The sequence below is a fragment of the Erpetoichthys calabaricus genome, chromosome 7, assembly GCF_900747795.2.
Source record: "Erpetoichthys calabaricus chromosome 7, fErpCal1.3, whole genome shotgun sequence".
NCBI classification, from domain to species: domain Eukaryota; kingdom Metazoa; phylum Chordata; class Cladistia; order Polypteriformes; family Polypteridae; genus Erpetoichthys; species Erpetoichthys calabaricus.
Window position 1 is genome coordinate 11,192,834 of NC_041400.2, and position 24,668 is coordinate 11,217,501.

General features: G+C 40.0%; 1 protein-coding gene across 3 annotated transcripts in view; it reads left to right on the plus strand.

Annotated features, from left to right (window-relative positions):
• The window catches only part of dym (dymeclin), a 457,039-nt gene that overhangs the window by 312,521 nt on the left and 119,850 nt on the right, over positions 1-24,668 (plus strand). The gene's annotated exons all lie outside the window — the stretch shown is intronic.

Consider the following 24,668-nt stretch of genomic DNA (forward strand, 5'->3'; position numbering starts at 1 on the left):
CAGAATGGCTACACAACATATGAAAGCCCTCCTGTACTTTGCAAAAAGGCAACTAATGCACTCTGAGTGTGAGAGACGGTTCTCTGGTCTATATGAAACCAAGATACAACTGTTTAGCCTCATTTCTTAGGGACAGTTTATACTTCATGCTCAGAACACGTATGTGAATGCATCATGGCTGCCACGCGTTCCTAGCATTCATTTGACGTGTCCTCTGAACACATCCTCAGAAATTAATGTGACACATCTGCAAGTTGCAGTACCAGCAAAATATTGGGTGGTGCAGTGTGTTCAGGTTGGAACATGACGTCACAGTCTCTACTATCAACATGTGACAGCAAGCCGCTTTGTAGATCCTACAGGATCGATGTACGTGCTTCCATGTTTGATGAATGGTTTGATATGGTGACAACAAAATGCTGACATACAAATGTATTCTTGGTGCTTTACTTTTCAGGCATCGCATTTTCCCCATTTTAATGACGGGATTCATTTTAAAGGTGTCTCATACCATTGTCTGTGCCGTCTTTTGCACCTTGACAACACCATCATAATGTATGGAAGTGTATTTGAGCCACAGAGAAAAAAAAATTAGGGACACAATGAAAAGGTCTATTTTGTGATTAAAGTGGAAATTTAGGCTTTAATCTCAAAATTTCCACTTCAGTCTCGTAGTTTATTTTGTTATTAAAGTAGACCATTGTAAACATCATCTTAAAACTGACCCAGTTGTTAATTACTACATGCTTCTGGGGCTTCCTCCTGCACTGACAGCAGCAACTGGCAGCATCTGCCACACAGAACACATTCAATTTATAATATTCCAGCTCTCTGCACATTTAGAATCCTTAGATTTATATTTAATATCACTTTCATGATGAAGTGAATTAAAGTATGTATGTTACATTTTACAGATAAATTAACTTCATTTAAATAATGAATACTGTTAATAATTACACATGTGGGGGTGGAACGGTGGCGGAGCAGTAGCTTTGCTGCCTTGCAGTAGGGAGTTCCTGATGTTTTCCAGGTGGGTTTACTTCCACAGACATGCAGGTTTTGGTGATACTAAAGTTCCACTAGTGTATGTGTGTGCTTGTATTCACCTTGCGATGAGCTGATGCCTCATCCAGGGATTGTTTCTGCCTCACACCCGACACTTGCTAGAATGGACGCGTTCCTGGATTGATGGATGTAATCATTAAACATTTACCCTTTTCAGAGATATTGTGGCAAAATGTCCTGGGAATTTAATGGATGTTTCAGGGACTTCACAACACAGTGAAGCTGAATGTTGTTTTCTTACTGTGATGATATCTCACACTACCAACTGGTGGAATCCTCCAGATTTACATAAAGTATGCATGCAAGTATAAACAGTACACTGCTTGCATACGTGTCACACCACGTGAAGTATAAACCCAGCCTTAGGGTCATGGCTGGAGGAAATCAAGCACCGCTCACTGACTGAGGAATACCATTCCAGTGGTGAAGGTTGGTGGTAGCAGCATCCAGCTGATTGATAGATAGATAGATAGATAGATAGATAGATAGATAGATAGATAGATAGATAGATAGATAGATAGATAGATAGATAGATAGATAGATAGATAGATAGATAGATAGATACTTTATTAATCCCAAGGGGAAATTCACATACTCCAGCAGCAGCATACTGATAAAATCAATATTAATTAAAGAGTGATAACAATGCAGGCATAACAGACAGAAACTTTGTATAATGTTAACATTTACCCCCCGGGTAGAATTGAAGAGTCGCATAGTGTGGGGGAGGAACGATCTCCTCAGTCTGCCAGTGGAGCAGGACGGTGACAGCAGTCTGTCACTAAAGCTGCTCCTCTGTCCGGAGATGATCCTGTTCAGTGGATGCAGTGGATTCTCCATGATTGACAGGAGTCTGCTCAGCGCCCGTCGCTCCACCACAGATGTCAAACTGTCCAGCTCAGTGCCTACAATAGAGCCTGCCTTCCTCACCAGTTTGTCCAGGCGTGAGGAGTCTCTCTTCTTTATGCTGCCTCCCCAACACACCACCGCGTAGAAGAGGGCGCTCGCCACAACCGTCTGATAGAACATCTGCAGCATCTTATTGTGGGGTTGTTTTTCAGTGGTAGGGGCTATTCATATAGACAGGGTTGAAGGAAACCTGAATGGAGCTAAGTACAGAGATATTCTTAACGAAAACCTGCTGTGGAACACGCTGGAACTCAGACTGGAATGAATGTTCACCTTCTGACAAGAGCGTGCCTCTAATCACATGGCAAAGACACCATTGGACTGGCTTACGGATAACTCTGTGAATGTCATTGAGTGGTCCAGCCAGAGCCCAGACTTTAAACCCAACACAGAGACCTGAAAATAGCTGCCCACTGATAGTCTCCATCCAACATGACAGAGCTTAAAAGGATATGCAAAGAAGAATGACAGAAAATCTCCAAACTCAGGTTTATGAAACTTATTGCATCACAACAAGTCCATAAGGCTGTAATCATAACCAAGCAGGCTTCAACGAAGTTCTGAGTAAGGGGTCTGAATACTGGTGTCAATGGGATATTTCCATTTTTTATTTTTAATAAATCTGCAAGAATTTCAAAAATCTTGTTTTCACGTTGTCATTCTGGGGTAGTGAATGTTGTTTGATGAGGGGAAAATTAATTTAAATGATTTTTAGCAAAAGGCGGCAATATAAGAAAATGTGTAAAAACTGAAGAGGTCTGAACAGTTTCTGAAGGCACTGTAGATAATATGAAAACGTTTTTGAAATTATGTGTGAAGCTTATTGAGTCAATGGTCTTCTTATATACCAGGGGAAAAAAGCAATCAATACTTTCAGCATTTATTAAACATGCAAGTGCTTTCTTGATTCAATCTTTTGCTAGAGTTATGATGTATACCAGTACTGGAAAAATAATAGAATAACCCCAATTTTTAAAAGTGATAGATAGATAGATAGATAGATAGATAGATAGATAGATAGATAGATAGATAGATAGATAGATAGATAGATAGATAGATAGATAGATAGATAGATACTTTATTAATCCCAAGGGGAAATTGACAATATATCAGCATTTCACAATTTTTGGTACCAGAAGTAAACATCAGCTTTCTTATCACCCACCCTTTTTCCCTAACACTCCATATTGCATTTAAGGAAAAACGTTCATTTTGTATATTTCACAAAATGAAACTATATGCTTTGATGTGATTGGAACCCCTCTTCCCCCATTCCCTCCCCATTTCTTTGACTCTCAGGACTTTAAAGCTATCAAGAAGGAGGTGGTGTGGCATGAAATTCTATAGAATTACGGTTAACTACGAGTCGGGGTGACGTATATGCTTTATACTGTTAAGCTCGAATAACTCCCAGGACAGCATTCTGCTGCCATTTAGTGGATGAAATAACATCGTTATACAAAAAAATACTGAATATTTCTGTGCTCTCTGCCATTTAAACATAACATTCTTGAACTATGTGAGTCCTGTTATGGTAGATCACTTGGGCCCACTGCAGTTTGTCTAGCTGACAAAGATTGGAGTCGGAGGATGTAATTATTGATCTGCTCCACATGGTTTATTCTTACCTGAACAAAGCTGGCAGCACTATGAGGATGATGTTTTTAGTTTTCTCCAGTGCCTTGAATACCATCCAGCCATCCCTGTTAAGGGATAAACTTACAGAAATGCTGGTAGATGAGCCTGTGGTGTTCTAGATAATGAACTATGTGGTGGGCAGATCGCAGTTGGTGAAACTCAAGGACTGTGTTTCCTATACGGATGAGAGTAACACTGGAGCACCACAAGTAACAGTCCTATCTAATTTTCTCTTCACTCTGTACACCTCAGACTATAAATATAAGTCCACAACAGAAATTGTCAGATGATTCTGTACTTACGGAGTGTATTGGAAAAAGGGGGATGAGACACAGGAAAGGAGGCAGGTGGAGACGTTTGTTTCTTGTTGCAAAGAGAATTGTCCATAACTTAAGATCAGCAAAACCAAGATACTGCTTATTGACTTTTGCTACAACGAAGAGCCTCTGTTTCCAGTTACTATTCAAGGAGTGGATGTAGAGGTGGTCCACTCCTACAAGTACTTGGGGGTCCACATCAATGACAGGTTGGTCTGGTCTCAGAATAAAGAGGAACTATACAGTATAAGAAAGGGCAGAGCAGGCTCTTTTTCCTGAGGAGACTGTGTTCCATTAGTGACATCCTTCACATCTTCTATAAATCTGTGATGGCCAGTGCAATTTTCTGTGCTGTGATGTGGTGGACTGGTAACATCATTTCAGGAGAGGCTCACCAAATCATCAAGCTTACTTAAAAGGGTAGACTCAGTTATTAGACACACTCTGGACCCCCTGGAGGTCACAACAAAGGAGAGAATTAAAACAAAACTGAGTGCTATTATGAAGAGTGCTGCATATCCTCTGTCTGACACAACAACACTGAGGACTTTCAGCCAAAGAGAAAGGAGGCCAAATACAACTTGGGCTAGATTGCCATAAGCAGGGCTGGAAGGCAAGATGTGATTTGTTGCAAAGGTTTTACATGGTAATTGCTGTATATAGCCTTCTGCGCACTTGGCATCATCAGAGAGAGGAGGAGAAGAGCCATCAAGAACATCACAGAGGGAGCAGAAAGGGCTTTGAGACAGCTCTGGATCAAGAGAGGAATCCCCCCGGGGCCTGTGCCAAGTGAACATCATTTTGGACCAAAATTTTTAAGTGCCTCTCAGACAGCCTTGGTGTCACAATCCCTCCTCATCCATTAACAGCTGTGTTTGATGTTCTTCCAGATGGGTTTAAATTGGAAAAGGACAAACAAACTGTGATTGCATTTACTACACTTTTGGCATGCATACTTATTTTGCTAAACTGGAAGAATCCTAACTCTCCTCTTTTAAGTCAATGGGTAACCAATGTTTTATCCTATTTGAAATTGGAAAAAATCAAATATTCAGTCAGAGGACCTGTACAGATTTTTTTATAAAAACCTGGCAGGATATGATCAATAAAATTTTAGAATAAGCTCTTAAAGCTCCGAGGAAGTAATTATCTCCGCATTTCTTTTTTCCTCTCCATTCATCTCTACTGGCCTATTAAACTCATCAATTTAGGAATGTCTGCAAGCCTTAAGTTTTACCTCATTGGCCATGCTCTCTCTCTCAGGGGTGGGGATCGACTTGTTTTTCAATCCTATTTTTTGTAAAAATTGATCGATTTGTATGAATGATTACAATAAAATTAATACATTTAAAAAAAAAGAAAGAGGAATCCCATGGGGAGAAGCAAGTGCCGCTTGATCAACCATGGCTGTGTTGCCAGGGTGAGGGTACATGAGGCTGAAAGGCCTAAAACACCTGGCAGTGCACCTCTGGTAACATCACTGATGATGTGCTCAGGAGTATAAAGAGATGTGTGAACGTAACATCACATCAATACAGTTTGTGTAAAAGGGCTTTGGTTACCATGAAAGGCATTATTAATAAGAATAAGAATAATAAATAATAATAATATTATTTTTGATATTTAATGGGATTGACTTCTTCCATGGAAAAAAACTTGAAAGAAAAATTATTCTTTTGGATCCATGTTGTTCATAAATTTTTTTTTTGTGTCAGCTATAGCATCACATTTTTTATAGCAATAGAACAATGGAATACTCTATTCTTTAATTTTAGTGACCATCAAGCTAAATGATAAGTAAATCACAGTATTGAGATATTAACTGATATACATTTAAATATGTATATTTATGGGTATTTCTGCCTGGCTTCCTTTCCTACCAATTTGAAGGCCATAAGCTAAAGTCTTATTTATTTATTTTATTTTTTTCTAAGTTCATTTGTGTACTGGAACATTCAGAATGTTCATTCCCTTTCCAGGAAATATGTGAGAGAGGAAGTACTGCAGAAAATCAGGAAACCCCCTTTTCAGTAGATGAGAATAGGATGGCTTCACACAAGAATAATAGGTTCATTCATATAGTGTAGTTATAAATAAATAAATAGATGATGCTTCTGCTTTTAATTTCATTGTAAACTGAACTGCTGGAAAGACTGTTGAAATCATTTTGTCTGGCACCAATTTCAGAAATGCATGTCTGGATTTTATACATTTTTTGAAGTTGTGCTAAAAATGGCAATTTATTTGTCTGAAAAGAATGGCATAAACTTTTACTACCTTTAAACACAAAGTAGAAAGGTATGAAATCATTATGCAATATGAAAATGGTTTTCCAGCTTAGTATGTGGGTGGTCTTTGCTGAACTGGGAGACGTATTAAAACAGTTGGACGTAGTGAAGGAGTATGTGGTTTCTGAATGATGCCGTGTTGTACCATTTATGGGCTTTGTGTGAAATCATAATTGCATAATTGTGCATTGGTGTGCTGCTGAACAAGGCATAACAAGTCACGTCTGTTGTTATCTGTAATTGTGCTAATGTCAGTTTCAGGTTCTATGTGCTTAGTACAGTTTATCATTTCCTCTTTAATTTAATGTAGAAGTAACAAGCAAAGTGTGTGGTTAAAAATATTTATTGACCTTGTAGTGTAGATAGTATTATACTGGTAGAGATCCATATTACTAACCAAGAATGGTAAACCGGATGGCATGGACGCAGGTACACGGCGATGGGACCATGAGACGTACTGCGCAGGCGCATACAGCGCGCATCTCATAAACCGCACACGAAGTTGTATCCACCGCGCACGGAGGAGTCACGGCCCAAAAACGAAAGAGCTCAACTGACGTGAATGAGAAATGAAGCAACAACGCGCCCATGGCTAACGACTACCGACAGCCACACAAAAAAGAGGACTCTGTGCTGCAGCCCAGATTCAAACGGAAGAGGCTACGGAGGCCCCACGGGTCCATAAAGTACGGAAAGCGCAGGCGTCAGCGCCATATTGTGAGTGGCACTACTGCGGCGTGAAGGCACAGGCGTCACCGCCATATTGTGAGTGGCACTACTGTGGAGTGAAGTTAGGAATAATGTGCTGCTTGGGTCGACTAATGTATTTCAGGATACCCAACGCCGGGGGTAGGCGAGCGAAGCGAGCAGGGGGCAGAGCCCCCTTGTAAAAACAGAACATGTAGGTGAGAGAAGAAGATAACTTAGTACACAATAAGAATTGTTTAGTTGACGACAAAGGGTCACACATGTCCAGTGAAGACTCAAGTACTTATTTATGTACAGTGGCCCTCCATAATGTTTGGGACAAAGACACCTTTTTCTTTGATTTCCCCCTCGATTCCACAGTTTCAAATTACAAATCAATCAATATTGATCAAAGTACAAAGTGCACACTTTCATTTAAGGGGATTTTGCATACATTTCGGTCACACAACGCTTTTCCTCCATGGTAGCCCCATTTCAGGGCACCATGATGTTTGGGCCAATTGGCGTCACAGGTGTTTGTGATTCCTCAGGTGGGTTTCATTGCTTCATAAGATACCTCAGCTTGCTTCTACCCATTGGAGTCTGTAGTTACCATTGTTCCACATGAGGCCAAGAAAGTCAAAGAAGCCATTATGAGGCTGAAAAACAAGAATAAAACACAGATGACTTAATGAACAGAAATACAGAGGCCACACTGCAAGGTGCAAACCACTAGTTATCCACAAAAACAGGATGGCCAGATTACAATTTGTGAAAAAGAACTTCAAAGAGCCTGCAGAATTCTTGAAAAAGGTCTTGTGGACAGACGAGACAAAGATGAACCTCATCAGAGAGATGGCAAGAGCCAAGTGTGTAGACAAGAAGGAACTGCCTGAGATCCAAAGCCAGACCACCTAATCTGTTAAACATGGTGCTGGGTGGGGGTATTATGGTTTGGGCATATATCGCTGCCACAGGTCCTGGCACAGTTATTTTCTTCACTGCTGACGTCAGTGGCACAATGAATTCCAAGGTGTGTAGAAACCTGTAATCTGCTCAAGTTCCAATAGATGCCTCCTAACTCAGTGGATGACGCTTATGCTACAACAAAATAATGAGCCAAACATACGGCTGAGGCAACACAGGAGTTTTACAAAGCTAAAATCGCAGACTTTAAGCAGTCATTGCATGCAAGGAATATGTGACAAAATATTAAATATGATGGCTTTAATAGACCTATCATTGCTATAAATCAAACATTATGGTGTCCTGAAATGGGGAGCATGTAGAAAAAATGTTGCCATTTCTACAAGGTGTGACCGAAATGTATGCAAATCCCCTTAAAGGTGTGCTTTAATCATGTCTGAGTTTGTAGTTTTAAACTGTGGAGCAGAAGGGGAATCAAGAAGAAATGCGTTGTTGTCCCTAACATTATGGAGAGCGTTGTATTTATCCAAATGAAGTCCCATTCAGAGTGCGGTCTCATTTTACAAGGAAGCCCTGTCTGGACAGCTTGTTCTTGCGGCTGCTTCCATTAGAGGTTGCCACAGCAGACCATCTTCTTACATATCTTTCTGTCCTCTCCATTTTGTTCTGTCACACCCATCACCTGCATGTCCTCTCTCACCACATCCATAAACCTTCTCTTAGGCCTTCCTTTTTCCTGGCAGCTCTATCCTTAACATCCTTCTCCCTATATACTCAGCATCTCTCCTCTGCACATGCAACAAAAACCAATAAATTAATGTTGGTCTCCTACAAAAGACACACAGAAGAAAATATACACAGCAGACAAAATGATATACTACCAGTCAAAAGGCTGGACACAAGCCAGAAATGTTCATGTTTTTGATAGCAATTGATACCTTTTTTATCCTGATAAGATTAAATTGATTAAAAGTAAAGGTAGGACATTACTAGTGCTTCTAAAGCCTATAACTGCTTGCAATGACTGATTTTAAATTTATTATTCACATATGAGTACAAAGCCCCTATTTTAGCAACCATTCCTTCAGTTTCAACTCATGGTCAACTCCCTTAGCTTGTACTTAATTAGTTTTTTTACAATGTACTTGGTTATTAGAGAAACCTTTGTAATTGTATTAGCACTGCTGGAGTCTGTCATTATGTCTTCTTGGGTTACAAAGTACTGGCGTTCTTAAAGTTCAGTTCTGGGTTCAAAAATGGCCAAAATGAAGCCACTTTCTAAAGAACAAGTCAGTCTGTTGTTTTTTGTTAGCATAATGAAGGTTATTGCTTGTGACAGATTACCAAGAAACTGAAGATTTCATATAAAGGTGTCCATTACTGTCTTAAGAGACGAGGGCAAACTGGATCTAATCAGGACTGAAAATAGAAGGGTAATGCCCAGATGGGCAACTGCATGTGTGGAAAAGAACATAAGAGCGTGTCGTTTAAGAAACAAACATCTTACAGGTCCTCAGTTGACTTCTTTCTTAAATACATGCCAAAACTTAATTTCATCTACAAAAGAGAAAAGATGACTCCAAGGAACTGACCAAAATATGCTTTTCCAGTCATCTTTAATGCAAAGTCTGTGTCCTTTAATCCATTTTAACCTTTTGTTGTTGTTTGCCAGTTTCATATATGGCTTATTCTTTAAAACTCTTCCTCAAATGTATGTGAATTTCCCCTTGGGGATTAATTATCTATCTATCTATCTATCTATCTATCTATCTATCTGTCTGTCTGTCTGTCTGTCTGTCTGTCTGTCTGTCTGTCTGTCTGTCATATAGTGCCTTTCATATCTGTCTATCTAAAGGCTGGTATATAGTGCCTTTCATATCTATCTATCTATCTATCTGTCTAATCCTGCCAACTACGCTAACATATCTATCTATCTATCTATCTATCTATCTATCTATCATATATATAGTGCCTTTTCGTATCTATCTATGTCTGTCTGTCTATCATATAGTGCCTTTCGTATCTGTCTGTCTGTCTGTCATATAGTGCTTTTCATATCTATCTGTCTGTATATCTGTCATATAGTGCCTTTCATATCTGTCTGTCTGTCATATAGTGCCTTTCATATCTGTCTATCTAAAGGCTGGCATATAGTGCCTTTCATATCTATCTATCTGTCTAATCCTGCCAACTACGCTAACATATCTATCTGTCTGTCTGTCTGTCTGTCATATAGTGCCTTTCGTATCTATCTATCTAAAGGCTGGCATATAGTGCCTTTCATATCTATCTATCTATCTGTCTAATCCTGCCAACTACGCTAACATATCTATCTATCTATCTATCATATATATAGTGCCTTTTCGTATCTATCTATGTCTGTCTGTCTATCATATAGTGCCTTTCGTATCTGTCTGTCTGTCTGTCATATAGTGCCTTTCATATCTATCTGTCTGTCTGTCTGTCATATAGTGCCTTTCATATCTATCTATCTAAAGGCTGGCATATAGTGCCTTTCATATCTATCTATCTATCTATCTGTCTAATCCTGCCAACATATCTATCTATCTATCTATCTATCTATCTAAAGGCTGGCATATAGTGCCTTTCATATCTATCTATTTATCTAAAGGCTGGCATCCCAGTGTCATGCCTTTCATATCTATCTATCTAAAGGCTGGCATATAGTGCCTTTCATATCTATCTATCTATCTGTCTAATCCTGCCAACTACGCTAACATATCTATCTATCTATCTATCTATCTATCTATCTATCTATCTATCTATCTAAAGGCTGGCATATAGTGCCTTTCATATCTATCTATTTATCTAAAGGCTGGCATCCCAGTGTCATCATTTTCCGTTTTGCCGAAGATGCTAGTGTTTGGCATGTGTTTAAAAGTTTGTGCTTTAAAGTTTTTCCACATTATTAAAAATCAAAAACTAAAATGTCTCATTCAAATAAGTATTCAGACCCTTTGCAGTGGCACTTCAAGTTGAACACGGGTTTTTCAGCACAGTATTATTGACAGGTGAGACTCGAATAATCCTCTTGTAATCAGAAAGTGACTGCCAGATGAGTCAAAGCATGTCACTCTGTCTTGTGAGACACAGCTGAGGTTATTTTAGGGCTTGCACAGGCTGCTTCGTTTTTATTGAGGGTGAAACTAATGAAGGTAGTATCAAAATAATTTCAGAAATTGACAGATCAACTTGTCTGCCCGTGTATGAGAAAATGCTTCCAGACACATTGGCCAGCCTTTTATCATGCAGCAAGACAATGCCCTAGAACATGCCTTCTGTGCAACCTAGCAGTCTGTGACGGTGCGGAAAGTCCAGTCGAGTCAATCTCCTCATTTAAACCTAATCAAGCGTGAATTTCACTTGTTGAAAAGGAATCTGAAGTTAAGCAGCCAAAAAAAGCACATAACGGTCTGAATTAGTGTAAGCTGCCATAATTGGGGGTGTTCTTATGAAATGTAACATTTTACTTCATGAGGTGGAAGTACATAATAAACACGAATAGTTGCATCCGATATTTGATATATTAAAAGGTGTGCTTCAATTTAAATATTTACAGTCTAAATATTCTTGATTGTAATAGAAACTAGATGAAATACTTAGCGTTGCCCGGGAGGAAAATAGTGGGGGTTTTTTTGTTTTGTTTTTTTTTTTGTTTGAGAAAAATATAATTTAAAAAAAAAAAAAAAAGCACAACTTTAAAAATAAAAATAAATTGACAAACAATGAAGACACACTAATGTGCTTGTCTTGCGTTCTTGTATGTATGTTATCATCCAGTTGACGCTCAGAACCGGCCAACTCTATTTAATTTCAAAAGCAACAGGGGTGTGGTGGTGCTCAAACATAAAGAATGCTGGCAGTCACCTCCATATCACTCTCTGGTGGTCATTCCGAGTGTCAAATGGATGATAACATGCATACAAGATGGATATGGGTTATGGATGATTTCACCCTACAGTATTTTTAGTCGACCAATGAGAAATGTGTACCAAGTTTCATGAAAATCGCTCCAGCTGTTTGGAAGTGATCCTGGAACATACATACATACACACAGTACATTGACTTTTATATACATATATGCCATTTTTCACCCTCTGATAGAGTTCCATAGAGGACTAGATCCCCTAGTAAAGGATACAAATCAATACTTACATCATAATCATAAACACTGAACTTGAAGTAGTTTAAAATGATACCCCACATGCTTATTTTTGAAATGTTTCATTTTTAATCTTCTGGCTGTGGTAAAGAATCAAATATCAAAAATATATTTGTGATCAGCAACCTTGAATTACTGCAGGAATAGAACAGATTTCACTTGGTCAGTAATTATCAGTGTAGCCTTCAGTGATGCCGGTAGTCAATCAAATAATTTGGTAATGCTCCTACTTTATTCTTCTTACCTTTCTCTTTTGTAGGAGGCAGTCTCTGGCCCCTAGACTTGCAACATCCAATTACACGCCTGTTCCTTATTCCTCGTCCCTGTACTTCCCTATGTCAGTTGTCAGCTCTCATACACACAGAGCCCACCTGTGCGACTGAGGACACAGTCAGACCTGTTTGAATCAACTAGTTTGAATGAGTCACTGGGTATGTCACTTTAGGCAATCAGCTTCATGGGTGCATGCCACTGACTGCCCCCGACTCCCTAAGATTATGAAAATGAAGGCTACAACTGAAAATTGCTGGAAATATTGTCAAATGCAACATGACCTTTAGCAGTAGTAATTGGTTACTAATTATGAAGGTGGCAGAAAAGAAAACCTACCACCTCTGTAGCCCTCCAAGATGCCATTTTTATACGTGGCAAGTAGGGATCGTCCTTTTAGCCAAGGGATGCTGATGATCTAAATCACAGGTTCTTAAACTATGGGTTGCAACCCTTTTTGGGTCATGCAGAGCCATGATTCACTATTGTAATCAATGAAACAGGGTTGTGTATGGTTTGTGGAATGTCTTGTTTCACAACCAGTTGTTGCGGGACGTTAAAGCAAATGCCACTGCTCCGCTCTGATCTGCATCTGCAATTCTCCAAGGAGCTCCAATGTGATGACAGTTGGCAGCGATTCTGGGTGTTTTAGACACAAAAAAGGCAAAACTGGGTCATTAAAAAAACAAAAAAAGTTTAAGAACCACTGACCCAAACGTTATGTGGAAATAGACCCTGCTCTGGATATGCAAGTTTAAGAAATGGAAGAATACTGAAAATTAAGGAAACAATTATTTTCTATAAATATTCTTGGAGTTTGTTAATCAGTTAAGTGTCTTTTTGCCTTACGTCTAGTAAAGTAAAGCTTGTGAATGCATTTTGAGTGAAGTTTAATAATATGTTGCTTTTGTTCATTCGTTTGTTCATTCTACACCGATTTTCCAAAACTGGGTTGCAGCGGCAACAGTCTTAGCAGTGAGGCCCATATGTCCTTTTCCCCAGCCACACTTCCCAACTCATACTGTGGGATCCCAAGGAGTTCCCAGGCCATCTGAGCTATATAATCCTACCAGCAAGGCCTGGCTCTTCCGCAGGGCCTCCTCCCAGCTGGTTGTGCCCGGAAAAACCTCCAAAGGAATGCCTGAATCACCATAGTTGGCTCCTCAAGATGCAGAGAGTCAGCGGCTCTGCTCCAAGCCTCTTCCAGATGTCTGCACTTCTCACCCTGGCTTCTAAGAGTAAGCCCAGCTACCCTGCGGAGAAAGCTCATTTGAGCCAATTGTACCTGCAATCTCATTATTTCGGTCATTACCCAAAGCTCATGACTATAGGTAAGGGTAGATTGACTGGTAAATCGTAAGCTTTGCCTTCTGAACCAGCTCCTTCTTCACGTTGACTGGTAAATCGTAAGCTTCGCCTTCTGAACCACCTCCTTCTTCACCACTATGGATCGGTATAGTGTCTGCCTTCGCTGTCCCCATCCATCTATCATTTTCACGATCCCTTTTCCCCCCACTCATGGTCCAGACCCTGAGGTACTTAAACTCCTCCACTTGGGGCAGCAGCTCACTTCCCACTTGGAGAAGCTAATCTACTTTTTCCTTCTGAGGACTGTGGCCTCAGATTTGGAGGTGCTGATCGTCATCCCTGCCACTTCAAGCTCGGTTGCAGTTCACAGCCAAATGAAGCCAAAGGATCGTGTCATCTGCAAAAAGCAGATGTTGCATTTGTGCGTATGCTTAATCCTACTGCGTCCCTTTCATCTCTTATAAAGAATGATAGAAACTTATTGTTGCTGTCCGACTTTGGCATAGAATGGTCAACTGCTGTAAAGAAACTTGCAGTGATTTTTACTGCTGCTTTGATCACAGTGTGACAGACACAGTAAGTAAAATGAGCTTTTCAAGCTCGTCCAGATTTGAGTCATCTTCTCGGCTAAGCATGGTGAAGAAAGTGGAAGCATTGGTTAAGAGGTCAAATGCAAGAGTCACTTGCTTCTCACAAAGATTTATTTCTTATGTATTTTTTTTTTCTGTAAACATCTTTTTCTTCTACTTTAATTACTTTTAATGCTGCAACCCTAGATAATAGTGTTTCTTGAAAGGAAATGTCTTCATTGAGACGGGGCTATTTGCACAGATTATTATTATCTTCATTTTCCAGATTATCTGTTAATGTAGACTTGGTGGACGCCAGCTGGTGTCTGGTGTAGCTGAAGAGTAATTTCACTATGAAAGGGGGGAAAAAAAGCATGTGACATATCTGAGCAGTTCACCACTGCAAAGCTTTAAAAGTGAATGCTGATAAGAGTGTTTACTACACGGTTTTTATGACCCTTACCCTATCAGCCCTGACGCCTCTCGTGTCTGAGTCTGATACTGGTCTTATAATTTGAGTCAAAGAGGAAGAAAGGAACAAACCTGCTTATCTGCTTTGACAGCGCTCTACTGTTTCCTTATTCTCATGCTGGTCTGATCCGTCTTTTTCCTACTACTGTTTATTTATTTCAGGACTTTGCGTTATCCTCATTAGTCTTTATCTCTTATTTTTATTAAATGCTAATAATTACAAAATTCGAATCGTCACCAAGATAAGGAAATGGATTTGTGCTTAGAATATTTCTGCAACAAAAATAGAACATGTTTTCTTAATTTATGTCCAAGGATTATACCTGCCTTGGTCCCTGTGTTTGATGGGATAGCCTCCAGCTTCCCCGTGGCCTGCTTAGAATTTGGAAAATGGATGGATGTAATTTATAAAAAAAGGGAATCCAAAAATTGAATTCGATAAGATTTAAAAAGAGAATAGAGAATAGTAAAAATATTAATCAGTACTGTATACAGTACACTCCATAATGTTTGGGACAACGACCCATTTTTTTTAATGATCTACTCTCTGCTCCACAGTTTAAAATTACAAATGAAACAATTCAGACCTGATTAAAGTGCACATTGCAGACTTTCATTGAAGGGGGTTTGCAGACATTTCATCACACAACTCTTTTTCTACATGGTCCCCCCATTTCAGGGAACCATAATATTTGGCACGTGGCAATGGCAGGACTATTAAAGCCGTCACATTTAGGACTTTGTCTCATACCCCTCACGTGCACTGACTGCTTGAAGTCTGCCATTCATAGACATCACTGAGGATCTTCTCTGGCGATGCTATGCCAAGCCTTTATTGCAGCCATCTTCAGCTCCTACTCATTTCCAAGGGGCTTGTCCCCTTAAGTTTTATCTTCAGCATATGGAAGACATATGCAATTGGGGTTAAATTAGTTGACTGGCTTCACCATTCAAGAATTTTCCATTTTCTAGCTATGTAAAACTCCCATGTTGCCTCAGCAGTATGTTTGGATCATTATCTTGTTGGATAAAGCGCCATCCACTGAGTTTGAAGGCATCTACTGGGGCTTGAGCAGATCAGAGGTTTCTACACACCTTAGAATTTTTTATGCTACTGACGTCAGCAGTTCCATCATCAATGAAGACAAGTGTGCCAGGACCTGTGCCAGCCATACAGTACATGCCCAGCACCAAGTTTAACAGATGAGGTGGTCTGCTTTGGTTCTCGGACAGTTCCTATTCATCTGCACACTTTGCTCTTGCCATCACTCTGATGAGGTTCATCTTTGTCTCGTCTGTCCACAAGACTTTTTTCCAGAATTCTACAAGTTCTTTAAAGTCCTTTTTCCTCAAACTGTAATCCTGCCATCCTGTTTTTGTGGATAACTAGTGGTTTCCATCTTGCCGTGTGGCCTCTGTATTTCTGTTCATAACGTTTTGTGCTAATAGTCGTCTCTGACAAATCCATATCTCCCTCCTGAAGACTGTTTCTGATCTATCACACAGGCTTTTGGGGCTTTTTCTTTACCATGGTGAGGATTCTTTTGTCATCAGCAGTGGAGGTCTTCCTTGGCCTGCCAGTCCCTTTGCTATTACTGAGCTCACCAGCTCCTTCTTTCTTCTTAATGATATTCCAGACAGTTGATTTCGGTCATCCGAAGGTTTTACTGATATGTCAAATGATTTTATTCTTGTTCTTCAGCCTCATAATGGCTTCTTTGACTTTCATGGACACAACTGTTGTCCTCATGTTAAACAATGGCAACTATAGACCCCAAAGGGTAGTAGCAAGCCCAGGTACCTTAAGAAGCAATGAAACTCACCTGATGAATAACAAACATCTGTGACGCCAGTTGTCCCGAACAATTTGGTACCCTGAAATGGGGTTACCGAAATGTCCGCAAATCCCCTTCAATGAAAGTCTGCTATGTGCAGTTTAATCACAACTTCTGAATTGTTTGATTTGTAATTTTAAACTCTGGAGTAAAGGCGTGAATCAAAAAGAAATGTGTCTTTGCTCCAAACATTATGGAGTTCACTGTATTGATTGTGAAGCTGTCTGTACAGCAGTGTGGCACTTACACAGGTGATTAGAGATTCATTTTTTAATTATTTCAACAATAATGATGGTTTAAATGCTTTGTCAATTGTCCTTATGGTGCTCCTTTCTTTTTATTTTAGAATTTCATCAGTCAGCAACTTACCGATTATTGTTTTTAGCCTCTTCTACAAATCACTCTTTTCACCAGTGAGCTTTTGCTCAGCCATTTGTCTTGACCATAAAATCTTGCAGTGCATTCAGAAAGTCTTCAGATGCCTTCAGTTTCTCACATTACAATATGTTTTGTTGCAGCCCAGTGCTAATATCGTGTAAATTCATTTTTTTCCCTCGTCAAACAACACTCAATACCCCAGAACGACAAAGCAAAAACAGGATTTTACAATTTTTTGCAAATATATTAAAAATGAAAAAAACTGAAAAATCACATTGACAGAAGTAATCTGACCTTTTATTCAGTACTTGGTCGAAGCTCCTTTGGCAGCAATTCCAGCTTGGATGTTTTTTTGGGTCTGACGTGATGAGCTTCACACAGATAGATTTGGGTGTTCTTCTCTGCTGATCATCTCAAGCTCTGCCAGGTTGGATGGAGACCATCGGTGAACAGCTGTTTTTAGGTCTCTCCAGAGATGTTCGATTTAGTTCAAGTGCAGGTTCTGGCTGGGCCACTCAAAGACATTCTCAGAGATGTTCCTAAGCCACTCTTGTGTTTTCTTTGCTTAGGGTCCATTGTGTTGTTGGAAGTTGAACCCTCAGTCCAGTCTGAGGTACACAGTGCTCTGTTGCAGGTTTATGTTAAGGTTATCGCTTTACTTTACGCCGCTCAGCTCTCCTTTGACCCTGATTAGTCTCACAGTCCCAACCCTGTAGCTGGTTGCTGCCACCACAGTGTCTCACCTTTGGAATTTCATTGTGCAGGTGAAAGCAGTGCCTGGCTTTCTCCAGACATGATGCTATTCTTTGTTTCCTCAGACCAGAGAATCTGTTTTTCTCACAGTCGGGTATCTTTTTTGCAAACATCAAGTGGGCTTTAATGTGTGTTAGTGATGTGCGGTGAGGTTCATGGCTGTGTCAGGGTCAGATTTTCAAATATATGAACCCAAAAGAGTATTTTATTCACTATTCAGCTGGCAGCATGCACATTGACTACTGGTTATGTTTCATATCTCATCAGCATTCTTTACGTGAAAGAACATTACATTTATAGCGGCGACAGAGAGCGCATTTACTCTGCACCCTCCGTGTTTTCTACATTTGCTGTTGCAATTCCACAATTCATACTCATTCAATACAAATGAAAGTATTGAGTGGTGTACCAAAAAACAGATTTCAACTTTGACCTTAATTGGAATTGTTAGTTGTTTTTAAAAGCTTTTAATTCTGATGCTTTCATCAATTTTAATACAAAGGCATAACAAAAACAAGAAAAGAATATTTTATTTAAGGTCAAAATTAAGTTTTTAAATATTAGATTGTTTTTTCATAGTCTGATCCCATTTTTTATAAAATTGAAGACCATGTATGGTCTTACCTTTATTTGTAAATGAAGTCCATGCGTCTATCCTTCTCCACGAAAATCTCTGTCACTTTCTTGTAAAAATCCTCCTTATTTTCCTTTAGTTTAAAAAATCTTAATCTTCCATTTTGGCAGTCAAGTCGGAACAAAAAATAAAAATAAGCAGACTGTTGAAGTGCACTTGACTTTCTGATATCACTAACTTCTTGACGCCCAGAGCCTCTGCGTAGAAGAGCAGCAGCAACGAGCACCGGTTGGGCTCACATGCGCCTCCTTCAGGGCGGCACGGTACTGTCGGCCTCACTCACCTTGTGCCTTTTTCGCTGCGGTTTTATGTCCGATCAGCAAAACTAAATATGTCATAGACATTCATTAAAGATATTAGCCAGACTGTGGAACGTCAGGGTGTATAATAAACGTGTCTGCAAACATTAGATTGGCGACATACAGAGAGACAGCAACAGGCACGTGCCAATCACATGCATCAACCCCGTCAGTGTGTGAGGAGAGCGCAGTCCGAGGGGAGATGAGGCTCATTGCTGCCACACCTCGTGTTTCTCCCCTGTATTTGAACAGGATATGTGGCAATTCCATGATTTTAACTATAAAAATGATCAAAATTATTGGAATCATACAGAAAACAAATTTATAGCACATACCCGTGGACACATTTATTTTATGTTATCGTTATTAGTATTTTTTTTACTTTTCATGAGCCTCACCTGCCTCCCCTGACCGCACCTCCCTGATGTGCCTTTTACAGAGGAGAGGCTTACATTTGGTCACCTTTTCTACCAAGGCCTTTCTCCCCTGTTAGTCAGTTTGGCTGGGCAGTCAGCTCTACTTGAAGCAATGATAGTTCAAAACATTCCAGTGTTAATGTGATATTCAGTGGTTCTGTATGACCCTAAACTGGGCTCATTAAATTTACCCCTCAGCACATATATGATTAAATGACGTTATATGACTATAACATCTGTTCACTTCTTGTCACTTGATTGCACACTATACATGTGTTTAACTTCTTCCTCACTAACTGTTTAACTGTTACTAGACAACTGGAGCACACACGTACCAGATGACAAATGACCGCAGCAAGCAATATGTTTGCAAAGTAATGCAAAAATTATTGTGAGATAATGCAATAAAAAATTTTGTTTTGAGTAGCAGGAACAAGCTTCCGTAGATTTTATAATCTGTGGCAAAGTTTACTCTTGCAGTTTTTGTGACTTTTTTGAGCAATGGTTGTCTTCAAGGGACATCATCTGTAGAGGCTGACTGAATTCACTGTTCTTAGGACTTCCTGAGCAGTCACTGAAGCACCAATTTCCACAGTTAATCCTTGTGCCAAGTCAGAAGTACTTGCCCATCTGTTTTTCACTGGAAGGTTTTGTAAATAGCGGGTTGTGCATTTTGTCATTTCTCATTGCTTGCCACTGCGCCATCTGTTCTTGGTACTGTGGCTCTTCTCATACTTCCTAACTAGTACTGCAAATGCATTTTGACTTCTGTTCAATAGTATATGGATGCTTTTGCATCCTCTCCCATCTATATAAAATCTCACAATCTGGTTTCTTAATTGTTCCGGCAATTTCTTATCACATAGAGCCATGTTGCATTAGACTCCTCTCAGGGCAAAATTGGGAATTCCGTGGTGTTCATAGGTCATTTTATAACGTTGTTCATGCAATTAGCCTAAACTGCATATCACGGTGGTACTCAGTTTTGTTATATTGATTTTGTACTTTGGGGCCTGTACTTTCAATGTAGTCTATCTAACCATCCATCCATCCATTTTCCAACCTGCTGAATCCGAACACAGGGTCACGGGGGTCTGCTGGAGCCAATCCCAGCCAACCCACTGCAGGACACACACAAACACACCCACACACTGGGGCCAATTTAGAATCACCAATCCACCTAACCTGCATGTCTTTGGACTGTAGGAGGAAACCGGAGCGCCCGGAGGAAACCCACGCAGACACGGGGAGAACATGCAAACTCCACGCAGGGAGGACCCGGGAAGCGAACGTTACAGTCTCCTAACGGTGAGGCAGCAGCGCTACCACTGCGCCACCGTGCCGCCCTCTAACCAGTTTGATTTAATTATACATAAGATAAAATACCTTATACCTTAAATTAAACATAATACAGTTGTTTCTTAGATGATACACATCTGAATCACTTAATATTTTGTGATATCAACCAGGAATGTACATAGTTTTGTTATAACTTGGGATTAATAAAGTGTCCGTCTATCTATCTATCTATCTATCTATCTATCTATCTATCTATCCATCCATCCATCCATCCATCCATCCATCCATCCATCCATCCATCCATCCATCCATCCATCCATCCGCTAGGGTTTTGTGGAATAGCCAGTACTGAACCATCACTTTTGCATAAGTAGTAAATGCTACTTTTCAAAGACCTTGTACTTAACTCTTCATTATTGTGTTCCTCGATGTTTTGGAGACTCCATGGGTGACAATTTCTGTGCCGTAGACTTCATGAGGAACCCAAACTCTTTAATGTGCTGATGACTCCACTGGGGGGCATACTGCTATTCAACATCTCCCACCCTACCTGGAAGCACTCAAGAATGTAAAGGGGGACCACAGATTGTATCAGCATGGAGTGCAACTAGGCATGGAGATGCGTGATTATGTGGCGCAGCAGGGGAGAACGAGATTGTGCACCGCACTGGGTAGGTCCAGTACTGAGGTCCTAAAGCTGATATCAATACCACAATGAAAATTTTTGTATCGCTAGTTGTAGCTAGATTTGTTAAAGAAGGACTGGACAGCCTGAGGTAATGTGTTCAAATCCTGCTGCCCAAGCAATTCATTTAATTTGCCTTTTACCTCACAATATTTATAAAGGAAATGCAGAAGCTTCAAGACTTGTGTTATAACATTTGGGTTGGTGTTTCCAGATATTGACTGATGGAGGCTGTTAATCAGATGTCACTCTACATATTGTAAATGATAAATTATTTTAACTTTCTTAACAAAATTTCCCCTGAATAAGTTACTTATTTAACTCCACCACTATAATAAACAGACTCTAGTAACTAAGGAAAATATCATTAATCAGTGAGCTTCAGCAGATTCATTGATTGTGTCATGTTGGAAAAACCCATGAGTTAAGGCCGTTTTCTGCTCTCCTGGATATGCAGTATGGCTTTACCTAATCGGAGTGTCCTCCTTCAGAAAAAAACAGTACAGTATGTGGCCCAGATTTTGTTTTTTTTGCACTAACAATGGACTTTCAGCAACTAGAAAGAAATTGTGTAGTTTTGTGCATCACAGTACTACAGTGATCTGTACTGCAGCTGCACGTATTCAAGGACTTGCTCATATTCAGTTCTTTGTCTATGAAATTTTGCACATTCTGTTTGTCCTTGTGACTATTTGCTTTGTGCTTCAGTTTCTTTGCACCTCTCACAAATATGGACTTTAGAGGGAAATGGCCTTTGATGAACCCTTCCAGGATTATTGTTAATTTAGCCAGCACTTTTCTCCAGTGCAACTTCCAACTGTTTTACATGCCTGGGACGCTAATAGCTTAAGTCATTCAGTCAGGGTCTCACATCCGAAGCAGCAGACCTTTAACTAAAAGTGTGATGCCTTGAGGCTACATCACATTACATGACTTTCCCACTGATTTTCAGTCACAGACTACTTTTACGTAATCTTATTTACTCAGGCAGTCATGGTGCACTCCGACAATCACCAATCATGAAGACTTACCCAGCGACTCAGACCAACCAGTCTGCAAAAAGTTTGATTTTGTCATAAGTTGTTGGGTGGATTTGAGTTTGTGAGAGGACTGTCAATCGAGCATTCATCTGGAAGTACAATGCATATAATTTAGCTATGCGGAATAAAGAACCACGGGTATTTTGGATCTGACAAACAGTAGAGAGGCTTGTCCGTCTGATATTGAATGTTTACATACCACAGCAGAATGAAAAAAAGAAAAGAATGATCGATTTTGTCTGAACTCACCATACCTGTAAAGCCTTTGCACAGGCATCGTCTTGTCAGGTAGCATGTTTTGGGCAGTCACAAAATGAGTGAGCAGGTGTTACCTTGGAATTGTGAAACTGAGCTGGAAAGTTAAACCGTCTTCTAATTTCCTTTCAGATATTCCTTGGTGGATGTACAGTAATCTCTCCTCCATCGCGGGGGTTGTGTTCCAGAGCCACCCGCGAAATAAGAAAATCCGCGAAGTAGAAACCATATGTTTATATGGTTATTTTTATATTGTCATGCTTGGGTCACAGATTTGCGCAGAAACACAGGAGGTTGTAGAGAGACAGGAACGTTATTCAAACACTGCAAACAAACATTTGTCTCTTTTTCAAAAGTTTAAACTGTGCTCCATGACAAGACAGAGATGACCGTTCCGTCTCACAATTAAAAGAATGCAAACATATCTTCCTCTTCAAAGAAGTGCGTATCAGGAGCACAGGCTGTCACAGAGATAGAGAAAAGCAAACAAATCAATAGGGCTGCTTTTAAATATGCGAAGCACCGCGGCATAAAGCTGTTGAAGGCGGCAGCTCACACCCCCTCTGTCAGGAGCAGACAAAAAGAGAGAGAGACAGAGTTTGTTTTTCAATCAAAAATCAATACGTGCCTTTCGAGCTTTTAAGTATGCGAAGCACTGTGCAGCATGTCGTTTCAGGAAGCAGCTACACAAAAGATAGCAACGTGAAGATAATGTTTCAGCATTTTTAGACGAGCGTCCGTATCGTCTAGGTGTGCGAACAGCCCCCCTGCTCAGTCCCCCTACGTCAGGATCAGAGAAAGTCAGCGCAAGAGAGAGAGAAAAGTAAGCTGGGTAGCTTCTCAGCCATCTGCCAATAGCGTCCCTTGTATGAAATCAACTGGGCAAACCAACTGAGGAAGCATGTACCAGAAATTAAAAGACCCATTGTCCGCAGAAACCCGCGAAGCAGCGAAAAATCCACGATATATATTTAAATATGCTTACATATAAAATCCGCGATGGAGTGAAGCCGCGAAAGGCGAAGCGCGATATAGCGAGGGATTACTGTATTGGTATTTTGAGAGCCGTTGTCATGTTGCAAGGTCCACTTTCACTAGAGCTTCAGTCTTCTGAAAGGAGGTCTCAGATTATCTTCAAGCACTGTTTGGTACAATGAAGAATTCTTAGTGGATTCTATGATGGTGAGCTGCCCGGTTCCTGATGTAGCAAAGCAGCCTTCATCTCGTAACATTTCAACCATCAGTTGGTGTCAGGTTTTTCTGGTCAAATGCTATCTTTGGTTTTCACCAAACATGTCTTATCTTTCCCTTGTCTGTCCAGAGCACATTGTTCCTGAAGTCATGGTCTTTGCCACATGCAAGTTTAGTCTTTAGCCCTGATTTTGTTTCTGGACAGTAAATGTTTCCATCTGGTACACCTCCCATGTAGATCGAATTTATGCATCCTCTTGCTAATGGTAGACTCATGTATTTTGTGCAATATGATGAATTTTTTGATACAATATTTAAGACAAATCAGTGTACAAAATTAAATATCACAATGTTTGGCTCTTTTATTTGGTTTTCCACAACTTCTGAAAGTTAAGTAAAATTCACAATTATCTCCAGTGCTCTTTCTAAGTGTGACTGCATTGACAGCGCATACCTTGATAGTTGTATAAATGATCCAATCACATTCAGTGTTGGAAATGGTCACCTTCTTCTTGCAAACACAGATCGACACGGTGCTCCATATTGGAAAAGGTATAAGCAAGCATCGTAGGGGTAATGGCAGCAATTTGCAGTTCAGCGTTTCACTGTAATTTTTCCAGAATGCGAGGCTTGTTCATGTACGCTTTTCCTTTCAGTGCTCCCCAAAGGAAGAAATCACGAGGTGGCCATTGTCCATTTGAAATGACTTGATTGATAAAAAAAAAATGATTTAATTTGTGCCATGCTGCGAACAGACGTGTGACAGGTTGCCCCATCTTGCTGGAAATAACCTTCACTGATCTCACGGTCATCCAGTTCATTCACAAAGACGTCAAAAATGTTCCTCTGCTCAATCGTATACGCCATCCTTCCCTGTACTGAATTTAGAGAGGAACTGCCAATGCATTAACTTCATGTACACAAGAGCTTGCTGTAGGCACCAGTCCAGTAGACTAACGCCAATGTTCTACTGCCCGCCGACAATCTCAACAGAGTACATTTATCCAAGAATACTGTAATCTTTATTTCTTTTGGATTGCTTCATTATTAAGATAGTGATACATCATAACTCAGGGCCCTACCCATTAGAATCACCCTGTAGTTTTCTTTTGTGTAAATCATTCAATGTTCTTGTATCTGAGCCTTGCCCAGCATTGGTCTTCATAGATGCCTATTCCATCAAAAAGTTTGTTACCTCCATTCTCCAATAAAACATAAAGTTAAAAGTTTTCTAGGCCGTCACTACAAACC